Source organism: Vipera ursinii (assembly GCF_947247035.1).
Source record: "Vipera ursinii genome assembly, chromosome: W".
Taxonomy (NCBI): Eukaryota; Metazoa; Chordata; class Lepidosauria; order Squamata; family Viperidae; genus Vipera; species Vipera ursinii.
Window position 1 is genome coordinate 26,239,811 of NC_139522.1, and position 20,543 is coordinate 26,260,353.

Sequence of the window (20,543 nt, forward strand, 5' to 3'; positions counted from 1 at the left end):
TTCCCTGATCCGGGGGAACATAAATATGTGATTGTTATACAAATTTGAGCTCTATCTGCAATTTGCACTTTTCATGGTATATGGGATTTTTCCAAACAAATGCGAGTTATGCCGAGGGCCAACTCCACAGGGACAGATCAGATCCCAAAAACTCATGTTTTTGGGGGTTTCCCTAACCCGGGGGAACATGAATTTGTCTTTGTTTTTCGAATTTGATCTCTGTCTCCTATTTTTATGGTATAATGGATTTTTCCTAACAAATGCGAGGTATCAGTTGGGCCAACTCCAAAGGGAGAGACCCGATCCAGAAAACTCTTTTTTTGGAGGGTTTCCCTGACCTGGGGGAACATAAATATGTGTTTCTTCTTCAAATTTGAGCTCTATCTGTAATTTGCACTTTTCATGGTATATGGGACTTTTCCACAGGGAAAGACCAGATCCAGAAAACTATTTTTGGAGGGCTTCCCAGACCCGGGGGAACATAAATATGTGTTTGTTCTTCAAAGTTGAGTTCAATCTGCAATTTGCACTTTTGATTGTATAAGGAATTTTTCCTAAGAAATGTGAGATATGCCCTGGGCCAACTCCACAGGGACAGATCAGATCCAGGAAACTCAAGTTTTTTGGGCTTCCTTGACCCAGGGGAACATGAATATGTGCTTGTTTTTCGAATTTGAGCTCTGTCTGCAATTTGCACTTCTCATGGTAGAAGGGATTTTTCCTAACAAATGCGAGATATGAGTTGGGCCAACTCCAAAGGGAGAGACCAGATCCAGGAAACTCTTTTTTTGCAGGGTTTCCCTGACCCCGGGGAACATAAATATGTGATTGTTATACAAATTTGAGCTCTATCTGCAATTTGCACTTTTCATGGTATATGGGATTTTTCCTAACATATGCAAGTTATGCCCTTTGCCAACTCAAAAGAGACAGATCAGATCCCAAAAACTCACGTTTTTTTGGGTTTCCCTTACACGGGGGAACATGAATTTGTCTTTGTTTTTCGAAGTTGATCTCTGTCTCCTATTTTTATGGTATAATAGATTTTTCCTAACAAATGAGAGGTATCAGTTGGGCCAACTCCAAAGGGAGAGACTAGATCCAGAAAACTCTTTATTTGGAGGGTTTCCCTGACCTGGGGGAACATAAATATGTGTTTCTTCTTCAAATTTGAGCTCTATCTGTAATTTGCACTTTTCATGGTATATGGGATTTTTTCTAACATATGCAAGTTATGCCCTGGGCCAACTCCAAAGGGAAAGATCAGGTCCCAAAAACTCATGTTTTTTTGGGTTTCCGAGATCCGGGGGAACATGAATATGTCTTTGTTTTTCGAATTTGACCACTATCTGCCATTTGCACTATTTTTTTTATTGAAAAGTTTTAACATACAATTTTTCCCTTAAAAATCCCCCCTCCCCCTCCCTTCTCCCTCCCCCCCTACCTCTCCCCCCTCCCCCCTCCCCCCCGACTTCCCAGAGCTAAATACAAGGTATATATAAAAAAACAATCACAAACAACCATATACTAACAACCATTAACTCTAAAATCCATCACTCTCTAGCTTATATAGGATAAAACAAACCTTAGTGATATTAAATATATATAGAAAAACTAAAATAGAAAAAGAAAAGAAAGAAGACTTATTCAAATGCTACGTAAAACTTCTTAACCCTATACCTGTTCTGGATAAACTCAATCCATTTTCTCCATTCCATAATATAGCGTTCTTGCGAGTGATCTTTCAAATAGGCCGAAATCTTCGCCATCTCAGCCAGGTCGGAAACCTTTAAAGTCCACTCTTCTATGGTCGGCAGTTCCTCTTTTTTCCAGTACTGACCTATCAAAAGTCTTGCTGCCGTAATTAAATTCAACATCAACTTAGTGTCCACAACTGTAGCATCTGTAATTATTCCCAACAAAAAAAGTTGCGGACAAAACTTTATCCTCTGTTTAAAAATCTTCTGCATGTTCCACCAGACTTTTATCCAAAAGGCCTTAACCTTTTTACAAGTCCACCATATGTGAAAATATGTTGCGTCTTCATCACCGCACCTCCAACATTTAGGCTGATAATTCGGATACATACTTGCAAGCTTTTTAGGATCTAAATGCCATCTATAAAACATTTTGTAAAAATTCTCTCTTAGATTTTGAGCTTGTGTAAATTTTACATCCCCTTCATGGATTACTGCCTTGTCGTGGCGAAGGGGCTTGCGTAATTCAATGAAGCTATGAGCTATGCCGTGCAGGGCCACCCAAGACGGACAGGTCATAGCAGAGAGTTCTGACAAAACGTGATCCACTGGAGAAGGAAATGGCAACCCACTCCAGTATCTTTGCCATGAAAACCCTATGGACAGTACCAAAAGGCAAAACGATATGACGCTGGAAGATGAGCCCCTCAGGTCGGAAGGCGTCCAATATGCTACTGGGGAAGAGCAGAGGGCTAGTACTAGTAGCGCCAGAAAGAATGAAGCGACTGGGCCAAAGCCGAAAGGACGCTCAGCTGTGGATGTGTCTGGTGGTGAAAGGAAAGTCCGATGCTGTAAAGATTTTTTCTCCATAGGAACCTGGAATGTAAGATCCATGAATCAAGGAAAACTGGACGTGGTCAAACAAGAGATGACAAGACTGAACATTGACATCTTAGGTATCAGCGAACTAAAATGGACAGGAATGGGTGAATTTAATTCAGATGACCATCAGGTATACTACTGTGGGCAAGAATCCTTCAGAAGAAATGGAGTAGCCTTCATAGTCAATAAAAGAGTAGGAAAAGCAATACTGGGATACAATCCTCAAAATGACAGAATGATCTCAGTTCGAATCCAAGGGAAACCATTCAATATCACAGTAGTCCAAGTCTATGCCCCAACCACCAGTGCTGAAGAGGATGAAATTGACCAGTTCTATGAAGCACTACAGCACCTTATAGAACTAACACCAAAAAATGATGTTCTTATCATCATGGGGGATTGGAATGCTAAAGTAGGAAGCCAAAAGATAACTGGAATAACAGGCAAGTTTGGCCTTGGAGTGCAAAATGAAGCAGGGCACAGGCTGATAGAATTCTGTCAAGAGAATACGATGGTCATAGCAAACACTCTTTTCCAACAACCCAAGAGACGGCTCTACACATGGACATCACCAGATGGTCAACACAGAAATCAGATTGACTATATGCTCTGCAGCCAAAGATGGAGAAGCTCTATACAGTCAGTAAAAACAAGACCAGGAGCTGACTGTGGCTCAGACCATGAGCTTCTCCTTGCAAAGTTTAGGCTTAAACTGAAGAAAGTAGGGAAAAGCACTAGGCCAGTCAGGTATGAATTAAATCATATCCCTGTTGAATATACAGTAGAGGTGACAAATAGATTTAAGGAATTAGATCTGATAGACAGAGTGCCTGAAGAACTATGGACAGAGGTTCGTGACATTGTACAACAGGTAGCAACCAAAACCATCCCAAAGAAAAAGAAATGCAAGAAAGCAAAATGGCTGTCTGAGGAAGCTTTGCAAATAGCTGAGGAAAGGAGGGAAGCGAAAGGCAAGGGAGAAAAAGAAAGATACACCCAATTGAATGCAGAATTCCAGAGAATAGCTAGAAGAGATAAGAATGCCTTCTTAAATGAACAGTGCAAAGAAATAGAAGAAAACAATAGAATAGGGAGGACCAGAGATCTTTTCAAGAAAATTGGAGAAATGAAGCGAACGTTTAATGCAAAAATGGGCATGATAAAGGACCAAAATGGCAGGGACCTAACAGAGGCAGAAGAGATTAAGAAGAGGTGGCAAAATTACACAGAAGAACTATACAAGAATGAGCTTAATGTCCCTGATAATCACAATGAGGTGGTCACTGACCTCGAGCCAGACATCCTAGAATGTGAAGTGAAGTGGGCCTTAGAAAAGCTGAGCAACAACAAAGCTAGTGGAGGTGACAGTATTCCAGCTGAGCTATTCAAAATTTTAAAAGACAATGCAGTAAAAGTGCTACACTCAATTTGCCAGCAAATTTGGAAAACTCAACAGTGGCCACAGGATTGGAAAAGATCAGTTTACATTCCAATTCCTAAGAAAGGCAGTGCCAAAGAATGTTCAAACTATCGCACCATTGCACTCATTTCTCATGCTAGTAAAGTCATGCTTAAAATCCTACAAGCTAGACTTCAGCAGTATGTGGATCGAGAACTACCAGAAGTGCAGGCAGGATTTCGAAGAGGCAGAGGAACTAGAGATCAAATTGCCAACATACGCTGGATCATGGAGAAAGCTAGGGAGTTCCAGAAAAACATCTACTTCTGCTTCATTGACTATGCTAAAGCCTTTGATTGTGTGGATCATAACAAACTGTGGCAAGTTCTTAAAGAGATGGGAGTACCAGACCATCTTATTGGTCTCTTGAGAAACCTATATGCGGGTCAAGAAGCAACAGTGAGAACTGGACACGGAACCACTGATTGGTTCAAAATTGGGAAAGGAGTCCGGCAAGGCTGTATACTGTCGCCCTGCCTATTTAACTTATATGCAGAGCACATCATGAGAAAGGCAGGGCTAGATGAATCAAAAGTTGGAATTAAGATTGCCGGAAGAAATATCAACAACCTAAGATACGCAGATGATACCACTCTAATGGCAGAAAGTGAAGAAGAACTAAAGAGCCTCTTGTTGCAGGTGAAGAAGGAGAGTGCAAAACTTGGGTTGAAACTTAACATTAAGAAAACCAAGATCATGGCATCTGGCCCTCTCAATTCCTGGCAAATAGATGGGGAAGAAATGGAGGTAGTGACAGATTTTATTTTCCTGGGCTCCAAGATCACTGCAGATGGGGACTGTAGCCAAGAAATTAAAAGACGCTTGCTCCTGGGGAGGAAAGCCATGGCAAATCTAGACAGCACACTAAAAAGCAGAGACATCACCCTGTCAACAAAAGTGCGTATAGTCAAGGCTATGGTCTTTCCAGTTGCAATGTATGGTAGTGAAAGTTGGACCATAAGAAAGGCTGAGCGCCAAAGAATTGAGGCCTTTGAACTGTGGTGCTGGAGAAGACTCCTGCGAGTCCCTTGGACTGCAAGGCGATCAAACCGGTCAGTCCTAGAGGAGATCAATCCTGACTGCTCTTTAGAAGGCCAGATCCTGAAGCTAAAACTCAAGTACTTTGGCCACCTAATGAGAAGGAAGGACTCCCTGGAGAAGAGCCTAATGCTGGGGAAGATCGAGGGCAATAGAAGAAGGGGACGACAGAGAATGAGGTGGCTGGATGGAGTCACTGAAGCAGTAGGCGTGAGCTTAAATGGACTCCAGAAGATGGTAGAGGACAGGAAGGCCTGGAGGAATGTTGTCCATAGGGTCGCGATGGGTCGGACACGACTTCGCAGCTAACAACAACAACAAAATTTTACATTCCTCACCCAAATCTTTTCCCACGTGTCCATTGTAATAACTTCCTGGATATTTTGGGCCCATTTTATCATACAATCCTTAACAAGTTCTGTTTCTGAATCAATCTCTATCAACGCAAGATATATCCGTTTAATATGTGCTGGTCCCTGATTTCTGATTTGCTTTATCAAATTTTCATCAGTCATTGTAAAACCATTTTTCTGGTCTTCTTTCCACCTGGCCCGTAACTGAGTATATTGAAACCAATTTTGAACAACCTTCTCTTCTCGCAAGAGGCTATATGATTTCAAACACCAAACATTTCTTTCCAAGCTTAGGATCTCCTTGTACGTAGTCACATCATGTTTGAAACCAGCATGTATATTTTCTATTGCGTGTTTTGGAATTGCCCACAGTGGTATCTTACAATCTAGCTTATGTCTATACTTCTTCCAAACTCTCAACAATGCCTGTCTTAAAATATGCACTCTAAACACATTGTCTACCTTCTTGTCATACAGCAAATATGCATGCCAGCCAAACAACAAATCGTGGCCCTCAAGATTTAATAATCTCTCTTGTGTCAAATTAATCCAATCACTTATTCCTACTAATGCAGCAGCTTCATAATATAGTTTAAGATTAGGCATTTTAAGACCACCTCTCTCACGAGTATCCTGTATAATCTTAAGTTTAACTCGTGGCCTTTTCCCTGCCCAAACAAATTTATTGATACCTCGCTGCCATTCCTCCAAATTAGACTCTTTCTTAAGAATCGGTATCATTTGAAATAAGAATAAAAATTTAGGCAGGACATTCATTTTCACTGCTGCGATCCGTCCCAACAAAGACAATTGCAATTTTTCCCAACTCTCCAATTCTTTTTGAATTTTCCCCCATAATTTTTCATAATTATTTTTATATAACTTTGTATTAGAGGGCGACAAAAGCACCCCCAAATATTTAACCCTTTTAACAATCTCAAATCCAGTTAATCCTTCTAAGAGAGCCTTTTGCGAAACTGTCATATTTTTGGCCAGAATTTTGGTTTTCTGTATATTAACTTTAAATCCAGAAACCTTCCCGTATTGTGTTATTATCTCCATCAGGTCCACAACAGAGTTCTCTGGCTGGGTCACTGTAACAACCAGATCATCTGCGAATGCTCTCAATCTATAATCCTGATCCCTAATTTGTATACCCTTAATTTTTTCCGAGTTCCGTATTTTAACCAATAATATCTCTAATGTTAACACAAATAACAAGGGCGATAACGGACACCCTTGCCTTGTGCCCTTCTCAATATTACATGCTTCTGTCAGGCTATTATTAACTATAATTCGGGCAGTTTGTTTTTGATATAATGCCCTAATCGGTTGTAAAAATTTTTCCCCAAAGTCCATTTTATCTAAAACTTTCATCAAAAATTGCCAATTCAATTGATCAAAAGCTTTTTCAGCATCTAGAAAGATTAGCGCCGCAGGGATCTGGTTGTTCCTTTCCAAAAACTCTAACACATCAACTATATGCCTCACATTATTTTTCATTTGCCTACCACTAATAAACCCCGTTTGGTCCCCATGAATCACCTGTTGCAGAACCCTCATCAGTCTATTAGCCAACACCTTAGCAAATATCTTGTAATCTGTATTTAAAAGCGATATCGGTCTATAATTTTTAACTTGAGTAGCATCTTGGTCTTCCTTCGGAATCAAGGAAATAAAAGCTGTTCTCCAAGACGGTGGCACCTTTCCCCCCCTCTGGATTGTCTGGAACAGTTTCTTTAACGGTTTTATCATCTCTAATTGTAAATTTTTGTAGTAAGCTGCAGTCAAACCATCCGTACCTGGTGCTTTGTCCACCTTCAATTCCTTAATTGCTGTAAAAATTTCTTCTTCTGTAATTAATTGATTAATCTCCTCTTTTTGTACTTGCGTAAGAACCGGGATGCTAGCATTCTCCAAAAATATATCAATGTCTTTTTCATTAATCTTCTCCTTAGCATATAATTTAGAATAAAAATCCACAAAAGCATCCTTGATAAGGTCCTGTTGAAACACAACCCTTCCTTTATACTCAATTTTGTCTATATTAGAAGCCCTTTGTTTTTTCCTCAATCTATAAGCTAACCATCTACCTGGTTTGTTAGCGTTGCAAAAAGTATTATGCCTGGCAAACCGCAAATTGGTTGCCACTTGGTCAGCCATTAATTTATCAAATTGTCCTCTTAACAGTTTAATAGCCTCCTTAATCTTCACATCCTCTGAATTCAAAATCAAAGCCTTTTCTTTTTCCTTTATTTCATTCTCCAGTTCTTTCCTCCTAGCTTCCACAGCACGTCTATGTTTATTATTCATATATATCAACACCCCTCTCATATAGGCCTTACTAGCATCCCAAACCATGTCCATAGAGGTGCCCTTATTCATATTAATTTCAAAAAAATCCTTCATCCGCTGTTTGCATTCTTCCACATTTCTCTGATTTCTAAACAAATTCTCATTTACGCGCCACGAGCGCCTATCTCTATTCTCCTTATCAATCTCTAACCAAACTGGGCTATGATCAGAAATAGTTCTTGCACAGATCTTCACCTTCTTAGTCCTTAAGAAAAAATCATTAGTCAACAAAATAAAATCGATCCTGGAAAAAGATTGATGTCTGTCAGAATAAAAAGTATAATCCTTTTCCTGCAAATGTCTCTCGCGCCAAATATCTCGCAGTTCCAAGTCATCCTTCATTTCAAAAAAGGATTTAGGCAGTCTAGCATGACTTGGGACACGCTTAAAAGCTCCAGCCTTGTCCATCTGTACATCCAAAACACCATTCCAATCCCCCATAAAAATAAAAGATTTATAATCCAACTGGGTAAGCTTTGTATGAAGTAAACTAAAAAAGTCAGCTTGTTGTTGATTAGGAGCATATAATCCAACTAAAAGCGTCTTTTTACCTTCTAGCAGCAACTCTATCATAACGTATCTTCCATGCTTATCTGCTTCAATTAGGTCTGCTGTTAAAGCACTTTTAACATAAACAACCACTCCATTTTTCTTATTCATTGCAGAAGCAACAAATTGCGTACCCAACCTTGAGTTCAATAAATACTTCTGATCCACAACCCTAATATGCGTTTCTTGCAAACATATAACATCTATCTTGAATTGTTTTAAATATTGAAAAACTTTCTTCCTCTTCTGTGGTGAATTTAGTCCATTAACGTTCCAAGTTAAAAATTTAGTTGCCATGCATATCATCCCAAAGCTCTTGGAGCACTGCTTTGATAGGACTATCTTTTTTAGGCCGTGCTCCTCCCACTGCTTGGCTGTAAGTACGTTGTGGAAGTTCCATAGACTTCTGCTGATCTTGTTCTTTTATCTTTTTTGAACGTTTTAAAGCAGCACGCGTCACCCTCTGTTCTCTAGGATCATCCAAAGAAGTTGTAACTTGATCTCCTCCAGCACCGTTCTCCTCTGTCTGTCCATCTTCAGCCTCTTGATGTTCTCCTTCTCCAGATCCCTTTGCAGCTTCCAGAAGTGTTAATGGGGTTGCTTTTAAAACATTGTTGTAAAAATCACGCGCTTGCATCACAGTAACCAGACGGTACCTTTTACCTTCATGCATCACCATCAACCCAGCTGGGATCTCCCATCTGAACCTTATATCTCGTTGCTTGAGCTCTTGCACAAGAAATGTAAAATCCTTCCTTCTCCTTAAAATCTTTGGAGGAATTTCTTTTAGAACCAGAACTTCTTGATCAGCAATCACAACTTTAGTATCATAGGCAGCTTGTATAACTTCATCTCTAATTTCCCTTTTTGCAAAATAAACCACCACATCTCTAGGCAGCTTTCTCTGTCTAGCAATCCATGAATTCACACAAAACACTTTGTCCATGCCTTCTTTTATTTCAGATGCTGGCTGATTCAATACCACTTCGAGAGCCTCAGAAACCAGCTGCTTTAGATCTTCCTTAATATTCTCTTTTAAACCTCTGATTCTAACAGCAAACTGCATCTGGTAATATTGAGCAAGACTCAATTCTCTATCCATTTTGTCTCTTAAATCTTCATTCTCCAATACTTTTGCTTCTAATATGGCATTCTTTTGAATCAAATCTTCCACTTTTTCATCCAACTCTTCCACACATTCAGCCACTTTATGCACTGAAGACAAAATGTCTACCTTCATCACACTGAACTTCTGTTCCATCCTCTCTTCCATTCTCTCCTCCAATTTCTCCAATTTCTCCTCCATCTGTGCAAATTTATCACCCATTGATTCCAGAATTACCTGGGTATGTTTTTCAAGAGCATCTTGTAAATCCTTCGGTGTCAATACATCAGGAGGATGCAACGCCTGCAATGATGATTGTTGCACCGGAGAGTTTCCAGCACTCCGAAGAGTTTAAGGGGGAGGTTTAGCCACCATCTTTTACTTACAATTGTGACGCACTTTCACTTTAAGTTTAAAAAGTCCATCAAGCTAGAGAGTAAAATAAAATAATCCTCTTCACCTTTTCCTCTTGTACCGCTCTGCCTGCTCTTTTTATTCCATAGTCCTTCCTTCAGGCAGGGGTGGTCGCAGACGCCTGGCTCTGCTCCAAGAAATCCGGAGCAGAGACGCTGACCAGCTGGGAGCGACCCAGGCTACGGGGGAGTTCAATCCTTCAGTCACCCAAGCTACAAGCTCAGGCGGCCCCGGAGAACTCGACCCCTACCTGGGGCCTCACCCCCTCCTCTTCTCCCGAGGAGGGGGCTTCAAATTCACCCGAACAGCTGATCGGCGCTGTTTCGGGCGAAAATTACTCAGCTGAGCCGCGGACAGCCCGGGAAGGCTGTCTCCGGCGCCGCGCAGCCACCGGACGTCCTGCACTATTGATGGTATAAGTGATTTTTCCTAAGAAATGTGAGATATGCCCTGGGCCAACTCCACAGGGAAAGATCTGATGCAGGAAACTCATGTTTTTTTTGGTTTCCCTAACCCAGGGGAACATGCATATGTCTTTGTTGTTCGAATTTGAGCTCTATCTCCAATTTCCACTTTTCATGGTATATGGGATTTTTCCTAACATATGCGAGATATGCTCTGGGCCAACTCCACAGGGACATATCCGAACCAAAAAAATCATGTTTTTTTGGGCTTCCCTGAACCGGGGAACGTGAATATGTCTTTCTTTTTCCAATTTGAGCTCTATCTCCAATTTCCACTTTTCATGGATTTTTCCTAACAAATGTGAGTTATGCCCTGTGCCAACTCCACAGGGACAGATCAGATCCCAGAAACTCATGTTTTTTTGGTTTCCCTGACCAGGGGGCACATGAATATGTCTTTGTTTTTCAAATTTGACGTCTATCTGTAATTTGCAATATTGATGGTACAAAGGGATTTTTCCTAACAAATGCGAGATATGCTCTGGGCCAACTCCACAGGGATAGATCAGATGCTGAAAACTCATGTTTTTTGGGTTTCCCTTACCCAGGGGAATATGAATATGTCTTTCTTTTTTGAATTTTAGCTCTATCTGCAATTTGCACTATTGATGGTATAAGTGATTTTTCCTAAGAAATGTGAGATATGCCCTGGGCCAACTCCACAGGGACAGATCAGATCCAGGAAACTCATGTTTTTTTGGGTTTCCCTGACCCGGGGGAACATGAATTTGTCTTTGTTTTTCGAATTTCAACTCTGTCTCCTATTTTTATGGTATAATGGATTTTTCCTAACAAATGCGACATATGAGCTGGGCCAACTCCAAAGGGAGAGACCAGATCCAGGAAACTCTATTTTGGAGGGGTTCCGTGACCTGCGGGAACATAAATATGTGTTTCTTCTTCAAATTTGAGCTCTATCTGTAATTTGCACTTTTCATGGTATATGGGATTTTTCCTAACATATGCAAGTTATGCCCTGGGCCAACTCCAAAGGGATATATCCGAACCATAAAACTCATGTTTTTTGGGCTTCCCTGAACCGGGGAACGTGAATATGTCTTTCTTTTTCGAATTTGACCTCTATCTGCAATTTGCAATATTGATGGTATAAGTGATTTTTCCTAAGAAATGTGAGATATGCCCTGGGCCAACTCCAGAGGGACAGATCAGATCCAGGAAACTCATGTTTTTTGGGCTTCCCTGAACCGGGGAATGTGAATATGTCTTTCTTTTTCAAATTTGAGCTCTATCTCCAATTTCCACTTTTCATGGATTTTTCCTAACAAATGTGAGTTATGCCCTGGGCCAACTCCACAGGGAAAGATCAGATCCCAGAAACTCATGGTTTTTTTGGTTTTTGTTTTTTGGGCTTCCCTGAACCGGGGAACGTGAATATGTCTTTCTTTTTCGAATTTGAGCTCTATCTGCAATTTGCACTATTGATGGTATAAGTGATTTTTCCTAAGAAATGCGAGTTAAGCCCTGGGACCACTCCAAAGGAAAAGATCAGATCCCAAAAACTCAAGTTTTTCTGGCTTCCTTGACCCAGGGGAACATGAATATGTGCTTGTTTTTCGAATTTGAGCTCTATCTGCAATTTCCACTTTTCATGGATTTTTCCTAAGAAATGTGAGTTACACCCTGTGGGACAGATCAGATCCCAGAAACTCACATTTTTTTTTGTTTCCCTGACCAGGGGGCACATGAATATGTCTTTGTTTTTCAAATTTGACCTCTATCTGCAATTTTCAATATTGTTGGTACAAGGGATTTTTCCTAACAAATGCGAGATATGCTCTAGGCCAACTCCACAGGGATAGATCAGATGCCGAAAACTCATGTTTTTTGGGTTTCCCTGACCCAGGGGAATATGAATATGTCTTTCTTTTTCGAATTTGAGCTCTATCTGCAATTTCCACTTTTCATGGTATATAGGATTGTTCCTAACATATGCGAGATATGCTCTGGGCCAACTCCAAAGGGACATATCCGAACCAGAAAACTCATGATTTTTTGGACTTCCCTGAAACGGGGAACGTGAAAATGTCTTTCTTTTTCGGATTTGAGCTCTATCTGCAATTTGCACTATTGATGGTATATAGGATTGTTCCTAACATATGCAAGTTATGCCCTGGGCCAACTCCAAAGGGAAAGATCAGATCCAGGAAACACATGTTTTTTGGGCTTCCCTGAACCGGGGAATGTGAATATGTCTTTCTTTTTCGAATTTGAGCTCTATCTCCAATTTCCACTTTTCATGGTATATAGGATTGTTCCTAACATATGCGAGATATGCTCTGGGCCAACTCCACAGGGACAGATCAGACCCAGGAAACTCATGTTTTTTTGGGTTTCCCTGACCCGGGGGAACATGAATTTGTCTTTGTTTTTCGAATTTCAACTCTGTCTCCTATTTTTATGGTATAATGGATTTTTCCTAACAAATGCGAGATATGAGCTGGGCCAACTCCAAAGGGAGAGACCAGATCCAGGAAACACTTTTTTGCAGTTTTTCCCTGACCCGGGGGAACATAAATATGTGATTGTTATACAAATTTGAGCTCTATCTGCAATTTGCACTTTTCATGGTATATGGAATTTTTCCAAACAAATGCGAGCTATGCCGAGGGCCAACTCCACAGGGACAGATCAGATCCCAAAAACTCATGTTTTTTGGGGGTTCCCTAACCTGGGGGAACATGAATTTGTCTTTGTTTTTCGAATTTGATCTCTGTCTCCTATTTTTATGGTATAATGCATTTTTCCTAACAAATGCGAGGTATCAGTTGGGCCAACTCCAAAGGGAGAGACCAGATCCAGAAAACTCTTTTTTTGGAGGGTTTCCCTGACCTGGGGGAACATAAATATGTGTTTCTTCTTCAAATTTGAGCTCTATCTGTAATTTGCACTTTTCATGGTATATGGGATTTTTCCTAACATATGCGAGATATGCTCTGGGCCAACTCCACAGGGACATATCCGAACCATAAAACTCATGTTTTTTGGGCTTCCCTGAACCGGGGAACGTGAATATGTCTTTCTTTTACGAATTTGACCTCTATCTGCAATTTGCAATATTGATGGTATAAGGGATTTTTCCTAAGAAATGTGAGATATGCCCTGGGCCAACTCCAGAGGGACAGATCAGATCAAGGAAACTAATGTGTTTTTTTTTCCTCGACCTAGGGGAGCATGAATATGTCTTTCTTTTTTGAATTTGAGCTCTATCAGCAATTTGCACTATTGATGGAATAAGAGATTTTTCCTAACAAATGCGAGATATGCCCTGGGCCAAGTCCAAAAAGACAGATCAGATCCCAAAAACTCAACTTTTTTGGGCTTCCCTGACCTATTGGAACAAGAATATGTGCTTGTTTTTTGAATTTGAGCTCTATTTTCAATTTTCACTTTTCATGGTATATGGGATTTTTCCTAACAAATGCAAGATATGCCATGCGCCAATTGCACAGGGAAAGATCAGGTCCCAAAAACTCATGTTTTTTTGGGTTTCCGTGACCCGGGGGAACATGAATATGTCTTTGTTTTTCGAATTTGAGCTCTATCTCCAATTTCCACTTTTCATGGTATATAGGATTTTTCCTAAGATATGCTCTGGGCCAACTCCACAGGGACATATCCGAACCAGAAAACTCATGTTTTTTTGGGCTTCCCTGAACCGGGGAACGTGAATATGTCTTTCTTTTTCGAATTTGAGCTCTATCTCCAATTTCCACTTTTCATGGATTTTTCCTAACAAATGTGAGTTATGCCCTGTGCCAACTCCACAGGGACAGATCAGATCCCAGAAACTCATGTTTTTTTGGTTTCCCTGACCAGGGGGCACATGAATATGTCTTTGTTTTTCAAATTTGACATCTATCTGCAATTTGCACTATTGATGGTACAAGGGATTTTTCCTAAGAAATGTGAGATATGCCCTGGGCCAAATCCAAAGGGAGAGACCAGATCCAGGAAACTCATGTATTTTTGGGTTTCCCTAACCCAGGGGAATGTGAATATGTCTTTCTTTTTCGAATTTGAGCTCTATCTGCAATTTGCACTATTGATGGTATACGTGATTTTTCCTAAGAAATGTGAGATATGCCCTTGGCCAACTCCACAGGGACAGATCAGATCCAGGAAACTCATGTTCTTTGGGCTTCCCTGACCCGGGGGAATTTGCACTTTTCATGGTACATGGGATTTTTCCAAACAAATGCGAGATATGCCGAGGGCCAACTCCACAGGGACAGATCAGATCCCAAAAACTCATGTTTTCTGGGGTTTCCCTAACCTGGGGGAACATGAATTTGTCTTTGTTTTTCGAATTTGATCTCTGTCTCCTATTTTTTATGGTATAATGGATTTTTCCTAACAAATGCGAGGTATCAGTTGGGCCAACTCCAAAGGGAGAGACCAGATCCAGAAAACTCTTTTTTGGAGGGTTTCCCTGACCTGGGGGAACATAAATATGTGTTTCTTCTTCAAATTTGAGCTCTATCTGTAATTTGCACTTTTCATGGTATATGGGATTTTTCCACAGGGACAGACCAGATCCTAAATATTCATGTTTTTTGGGCTTCCCTGACGTAGGGGAATATGAATATGTGTTTGTTTTTCAAATTTCGAATTTGAACTAACTAACTATGTTCACTTTTCATGGTATAATGGAGTTTTCCAAACAAATGCGAGATATGTCCTGGGCCAACTGCACAGGGACAGATAAGATCCAGAAAACTCATGTATTTTTGGGTTTCCCTAACCGGGGGGAACATGAATATGTCTTTCTTTTTCGAATTTGAGTTCAATCTGCAATTTGCACTTTTGATTGTATAAGGAATTTTTCCTAACAAATGCGACATATGTTCTTGGCCAACTCCACAGGGACAGATCAGATGCTGGGTTTTTTGGGTTTCCCTGACCCAGGGGAAAATGAATATGTCTTTCTTTTTCGAATTTGAGCTCTATCAGCAATTTGCACTATTGATGGAATAAGTGATTTTTCCTAACAAATGCGAGATATGCCCTGGGCCAACTCCAAAAAGACAGATCAGATCCAGGAAACTCATTTTTTTGGGTTTCCCTTACCCAGTGGAATATGAATATGTCTTTTTTTTTAATTTGAGCTCTATCTCCAATTTTCACTTTACATCATATAAGGGAATTTTTCCTAACAAAATAAAGTTATACCCCGGGCCATCTCCAAAGGGACAGATCAGATCCTAAATATTCATGTTTTTTGGGCTTCCCTGACCCAGGGGAATATGAATATGTGTTTGTTTTTCAAATTTGAGCTCTATCTCCTATGTGCACTTTTCAAGGTATAATGGATTTTTCCTAACAAATGCGAGATATGAGTTGGGCCAACTCCAAAGGGACAGACCAGATCCAGAAAACTCTATTTTGGAGGGTTTCCGTGACCTGCGGGAACATAAATATGTGTTTCTTCTTCAAATTTGAGCTCTATCTGTAATTTGCACTTTTCATGGTATATGGGATTTTTCCTAACATATGCAAGTTATGCCCTGGGCCAACTCCAAAGGGAAAGATCAGGTCCCAAAAACTCATGTTTTTTTGGGTTTCCGAGACCCGGGGGAACATGAATATGTCTTTGTTTTTCGAATTTGACCACTATCTGCAATTTGCACTATTGATGGTATAAGTGATTTTTCCTAAGAAATGTGAGATATGCCCTGGGCCAACTCCACAGGGACAGATCAGATCCAGGAAACTCATGTTTTTTGGGCTTCCCTGAACCGGAGAATGTGAATATGTCTTTCTTTTTCGAATTTGAGCTCTATCTCCAATTTCCACTTTTCATGGATTTTTCCTAACAAATGTGAGTTATGCCCTGTGCCAACTCCACAGGGAAAGATCAGATCCCAGAAACTCATGGTTTTTTTGGTTTTTGTTTTTTGGGCTTCCCTGAACCGGGGAACGTGAATATGTCTTTCTTTTTCGAATTTGAGCTCTATCTGCAATTTGCACTATTGATGGTATAAGTGATTTTTCCTAAGAAATGCGAGTTAAGCCCTGGGCCCACTCCAAAGGAAAAGATCAGATCCCAAAAACTCAAGTTTTTCTGGCTTCCTTGACCCAGGGGAACATGAATATGTGCTTGTTTTTCGAATTTGAGCTCTATCTGCAATTTCCACTTTTCATGGATTTTTCCTAAGAAATGTGAGTTACACCGTGTGGGACAGATCAGATCCCAGAAACTCACTTTTTTTTTTGTTTCCCTGACCAGGGGGCACATGAATATGTCTTTGTTTTTCAAATTTGACCTCTATCTGCAATTTTCAATATTGTTGGTACAAGGGATTTTTCCTAACAAATGCGAGATATGCTCTAGGCCAACTCCACAGGGATAGATCAGATGCTGAAAACTCATGTTTTTTGGGTTTCCCTGACCCAGGGGAATATGAATATGTCTTTCTTTTTCGAATTTGAGCTCTATCTGCAATTTCCACTTTTCATGGTATATAGGATTGTTCCTAACATATGCGAGATATGCTCTGGGCCAACTCCAAAGGGACATATCCGAACCAGAAAACTCATGATTTTTTGGGCTTCCCTGAAACGGGGAACGTGAAAATGTCTTTCTTTTTCGAATTTGAGCTCTATCTGCAATTTGCACTATTGATGGTATAAGTGATTTTTCCTAAGAAATGTGAGATATGCCCTTGGCCAACTCCACAGGGACAGATAAGATCCAGGAAACTCATGTTTTTTGGGCTTCCCTGACCCAGGGGAATAGGAATATGTCTTTTTTTTTAAATTTGAGCTCTATCTCCAATTTTCACTTTTCATCAAATATGGGATTTTTCCTAACAAAGATATGCCATGCGCCAACGGCACAGGGAAAGATCAGGTCCCGAACATGAATATGTCTTTGTTTTTCGAATTTGACCTCTATCTGCAATTTTCAATATTGATGGTATAATGGATTTTTCCTAACAAATGCGAGTTATACCCTGGGCCAAGTCGAAAGGGACACATCAGATCCTAAATATTCATGTTTTTTGGGCTTCCCTGACGTAGGGGAATATGAATATGTGTTTGTTTTTCGAATTTGAGCTCTATCTCCTATGTGCACTTTTCAAGGTATAATGGATTTTTCCTAACAAATGCGAGATATGAGTTGGGCCAACTCCAAAGGGAGAGACCAGATCCAGAAAACTCTATTTTGGAGGGGTTCCGTGACCTGCGGGAACATATATATGTGTTTCTTCTTCAAATTTGAGCTCTATCTGTAATTTGCACTTTTCATGGTATATGGGATTTTTCCTAATATATGCAAGTTATGCCCTGGGCCAACTCCAAAGGGAAAGATCAGATCCAGGAAGCACATGTTTTTTGGGCTTCCCTGAACCGGGGAATGTGAATATGTCTTTCTTTTTCGAATTTGAGCTCTATCTCCAATTTCCACTTTTCATGGTATATAGGATTGTTCCTAACATATGCGAGATATGCTCTGGGCCAACTCCACAGGGACAGATCAGACCCAGGAAACTCATGTTTTTTTGGGTTTCCCTGACCCGGGGGAACATGAATTTGTCTTTGTTTTTCGAATTTCAACTCTGTCTCCTATTTTTATGGTATAATGGATTTTTCCTAACAAATGCGAGATATGAGCTGGGCCAACTCCAAAGGGAGAGACCAGATCCAGGAAACACTTTTTTGCAGTTTTTCCCTGACCCGGGGGAACATAAATATGTGATTGTTATACAAATTTGAGCTCTATCTGCAATTTGCACTTTTCATGGTATATGGAATTTTTCCAAACAAATGCGAGCTATGCCGAGGGCCAACTCCACAGGGACAGATCAGATCCCAAAAACTCATGTTTTTTGGGGGTTCCCTAACCTGGGGGAACATGAATTTGTCTTTGTTTTTCGAATTTGATCTGTCTCCTATTTTTATGGTATAATGCATTTTTCCTAACAAATGCGAGGTATCAGTTGGGCCAACTCCAAAGGGAGAGACCAGATCCAGAAAACTCTTTTTTTGGAGGGTTTCCCTGACCTGGGGGAACATAAATATGTGTTTCTTCTTCAAATTTGAGCTCTATCTGTAATTTGCACTTTTCATGGTATATGGGATTTTTCCTAACATATGCGAGATATGCTCTGGGCCAACTCCACAGGGACATATCCGAACCATAAAATTCATGTTTTTTGGGCTTCCCTGAACCGGGGAACGTGAATATGTCTTTCTTTTACGAATTTGACCTCTATCTGCAATTTGCAATATTGATGGTATAAGGGATTTTTCCTAAGAAATGTGAGATATGCCCTGGGCCAACTCCAGAGGGACAGATCAGATCAAGGAAACTAATGTGTTTTTTTTTTCCTCGACCTAGGGGAGCATGAATATGTCTTTCTTTTTTGAATTTGAGCTCTATCAGCAATTTGCACTATTGATGGAATAAGAGATTTTTCCTAACAAATGCGAGATATGCCCTGGGCCAAGTCCAAAAAGACAGATCAGATCCCAAAAACTCAACTTTTTTGGGCTTCCCTGACCTATTGGAACATGAATATGTGCTTGTTTTTCGAATTTGAGCTCTATTTTCAATTTTCACTTTTCATGGTATATGGGATTTTTCCTAACAAATGCAAGATATGCCATGCGCCAACTGCACAGGGAAAGATCAGGTCCCAAAAACTCATGTTTTTTTGGGTTTCCGTGACCCGGGGGAACATGAATATGTCTTTGTTTTTCGAATTTGAGCTTTATCTCCAATTTCCACTTTTCATGGTATATAGGATTTTTCCTAAGATATGCGAGATATGCTCTGGGCCAACTCCACAGGGACATATCCGAACCAGAAAACTCATGTTTTTTTGGGCTTCCCTGAACCGGGGAACGTGAATATGTCTTTCTTTTTCGAATTTGAGCTCTATCTCCAATTTCCACTTTTCATGGATTTTTCCTAACAAATGTGAGTTATGCCCTGTGCCAACTCCACAGGGACAGATCAGATCCCAGAAACTCATGTTTTTTTGGTTTCCCTGACCAGGGGGCACATGAATATGTCTTTGTTTTTCAAATTTGACATCTATCTGCAATTTGCACTATTGATGGTACAAGGGATTTTTCCTAAGAAATGTGAGATATGCCCTGGGCCAAATCCAAAGGGAGAGACCAGATCCAGGAAACTCATGTATTTTTGGGTTTCCCTAACCCAGGGGAATGTGAATATGTCTTTCTTTTTCGAATTTGAGCTCTATCTGCAATTTGCACTATTGATGGTATACGTGATTTTTCCTAAGAAATGTGAGATATGCCCTTGGCCAACTCCACAGGGACAGATCAGATCCAGGAAACTCATGTTCTTTGGGCTTCCCTGACCCGGGGGAATTTGCACTTTTCATGGTACATGGGATTTTTCCAAACAAATGCGAGATATGCCGAGGGCCAACTCCACAGGGACAGATCAGATCCCAAAAACTCATGTTTTCTGGGGTTTCCCTAACCTGGGGGAACATGAATTTGTCTTTGTTTTTCGAATTTGATCTCTGTCTCCTATTTTTTATGGTATAATGGATTTTTCCTAACAAATGCGAGGTATCAGTTGGGCCAACTCCAAAGGGAGAGACCAGATCCAGAAAACTCTTTTTTGGAGGGTTTCCCTGACCTGGGGGAACATAAATATGTGTTTCTTCTTCAAATTTGAGCTCTATCTGTAATTTGCACTTTTCATGGTATATGGGATTTTTCCACAGGGACAGACCAGATCCTAAATATTCATGTTTTTTGGGCTTCCCTGACGTAGGGGAATATGAATATGTGTTTGTTTTTCAAATTTCGAATTTGAACTAACTAACTATGTTCACTTTTCATGGTATAATGGAGTTTTCCAAACAAATGCGAGATATGTCCTGGGCCAACTGCACAGGGACAGATAAGATCCAGAAAACTCATGTATTTTTGGGTTTCCCTAACCGGGGGGAACATGAATATGTCTTTCTTTTTCGAATTTGAGTTCAATCTGCAATTTGCACTTTTGATTGTATAAGGAATTTTTCCTAACAAATGCGACATATGTTCTTGGCCAACTCCACAGGGACAGATCAGATGCTGGGTTTTTTGGGTTTCCCTGACCCAGGGGAAAATGAATATGTCTTTCTTTTTCGAATTTGAGCTCTATCAGCAATTTGCACTATTGATGGAATAAGTGATTTTTCCTAACAAATGCGAGATATGCCCTGGGCCAACTCCAAA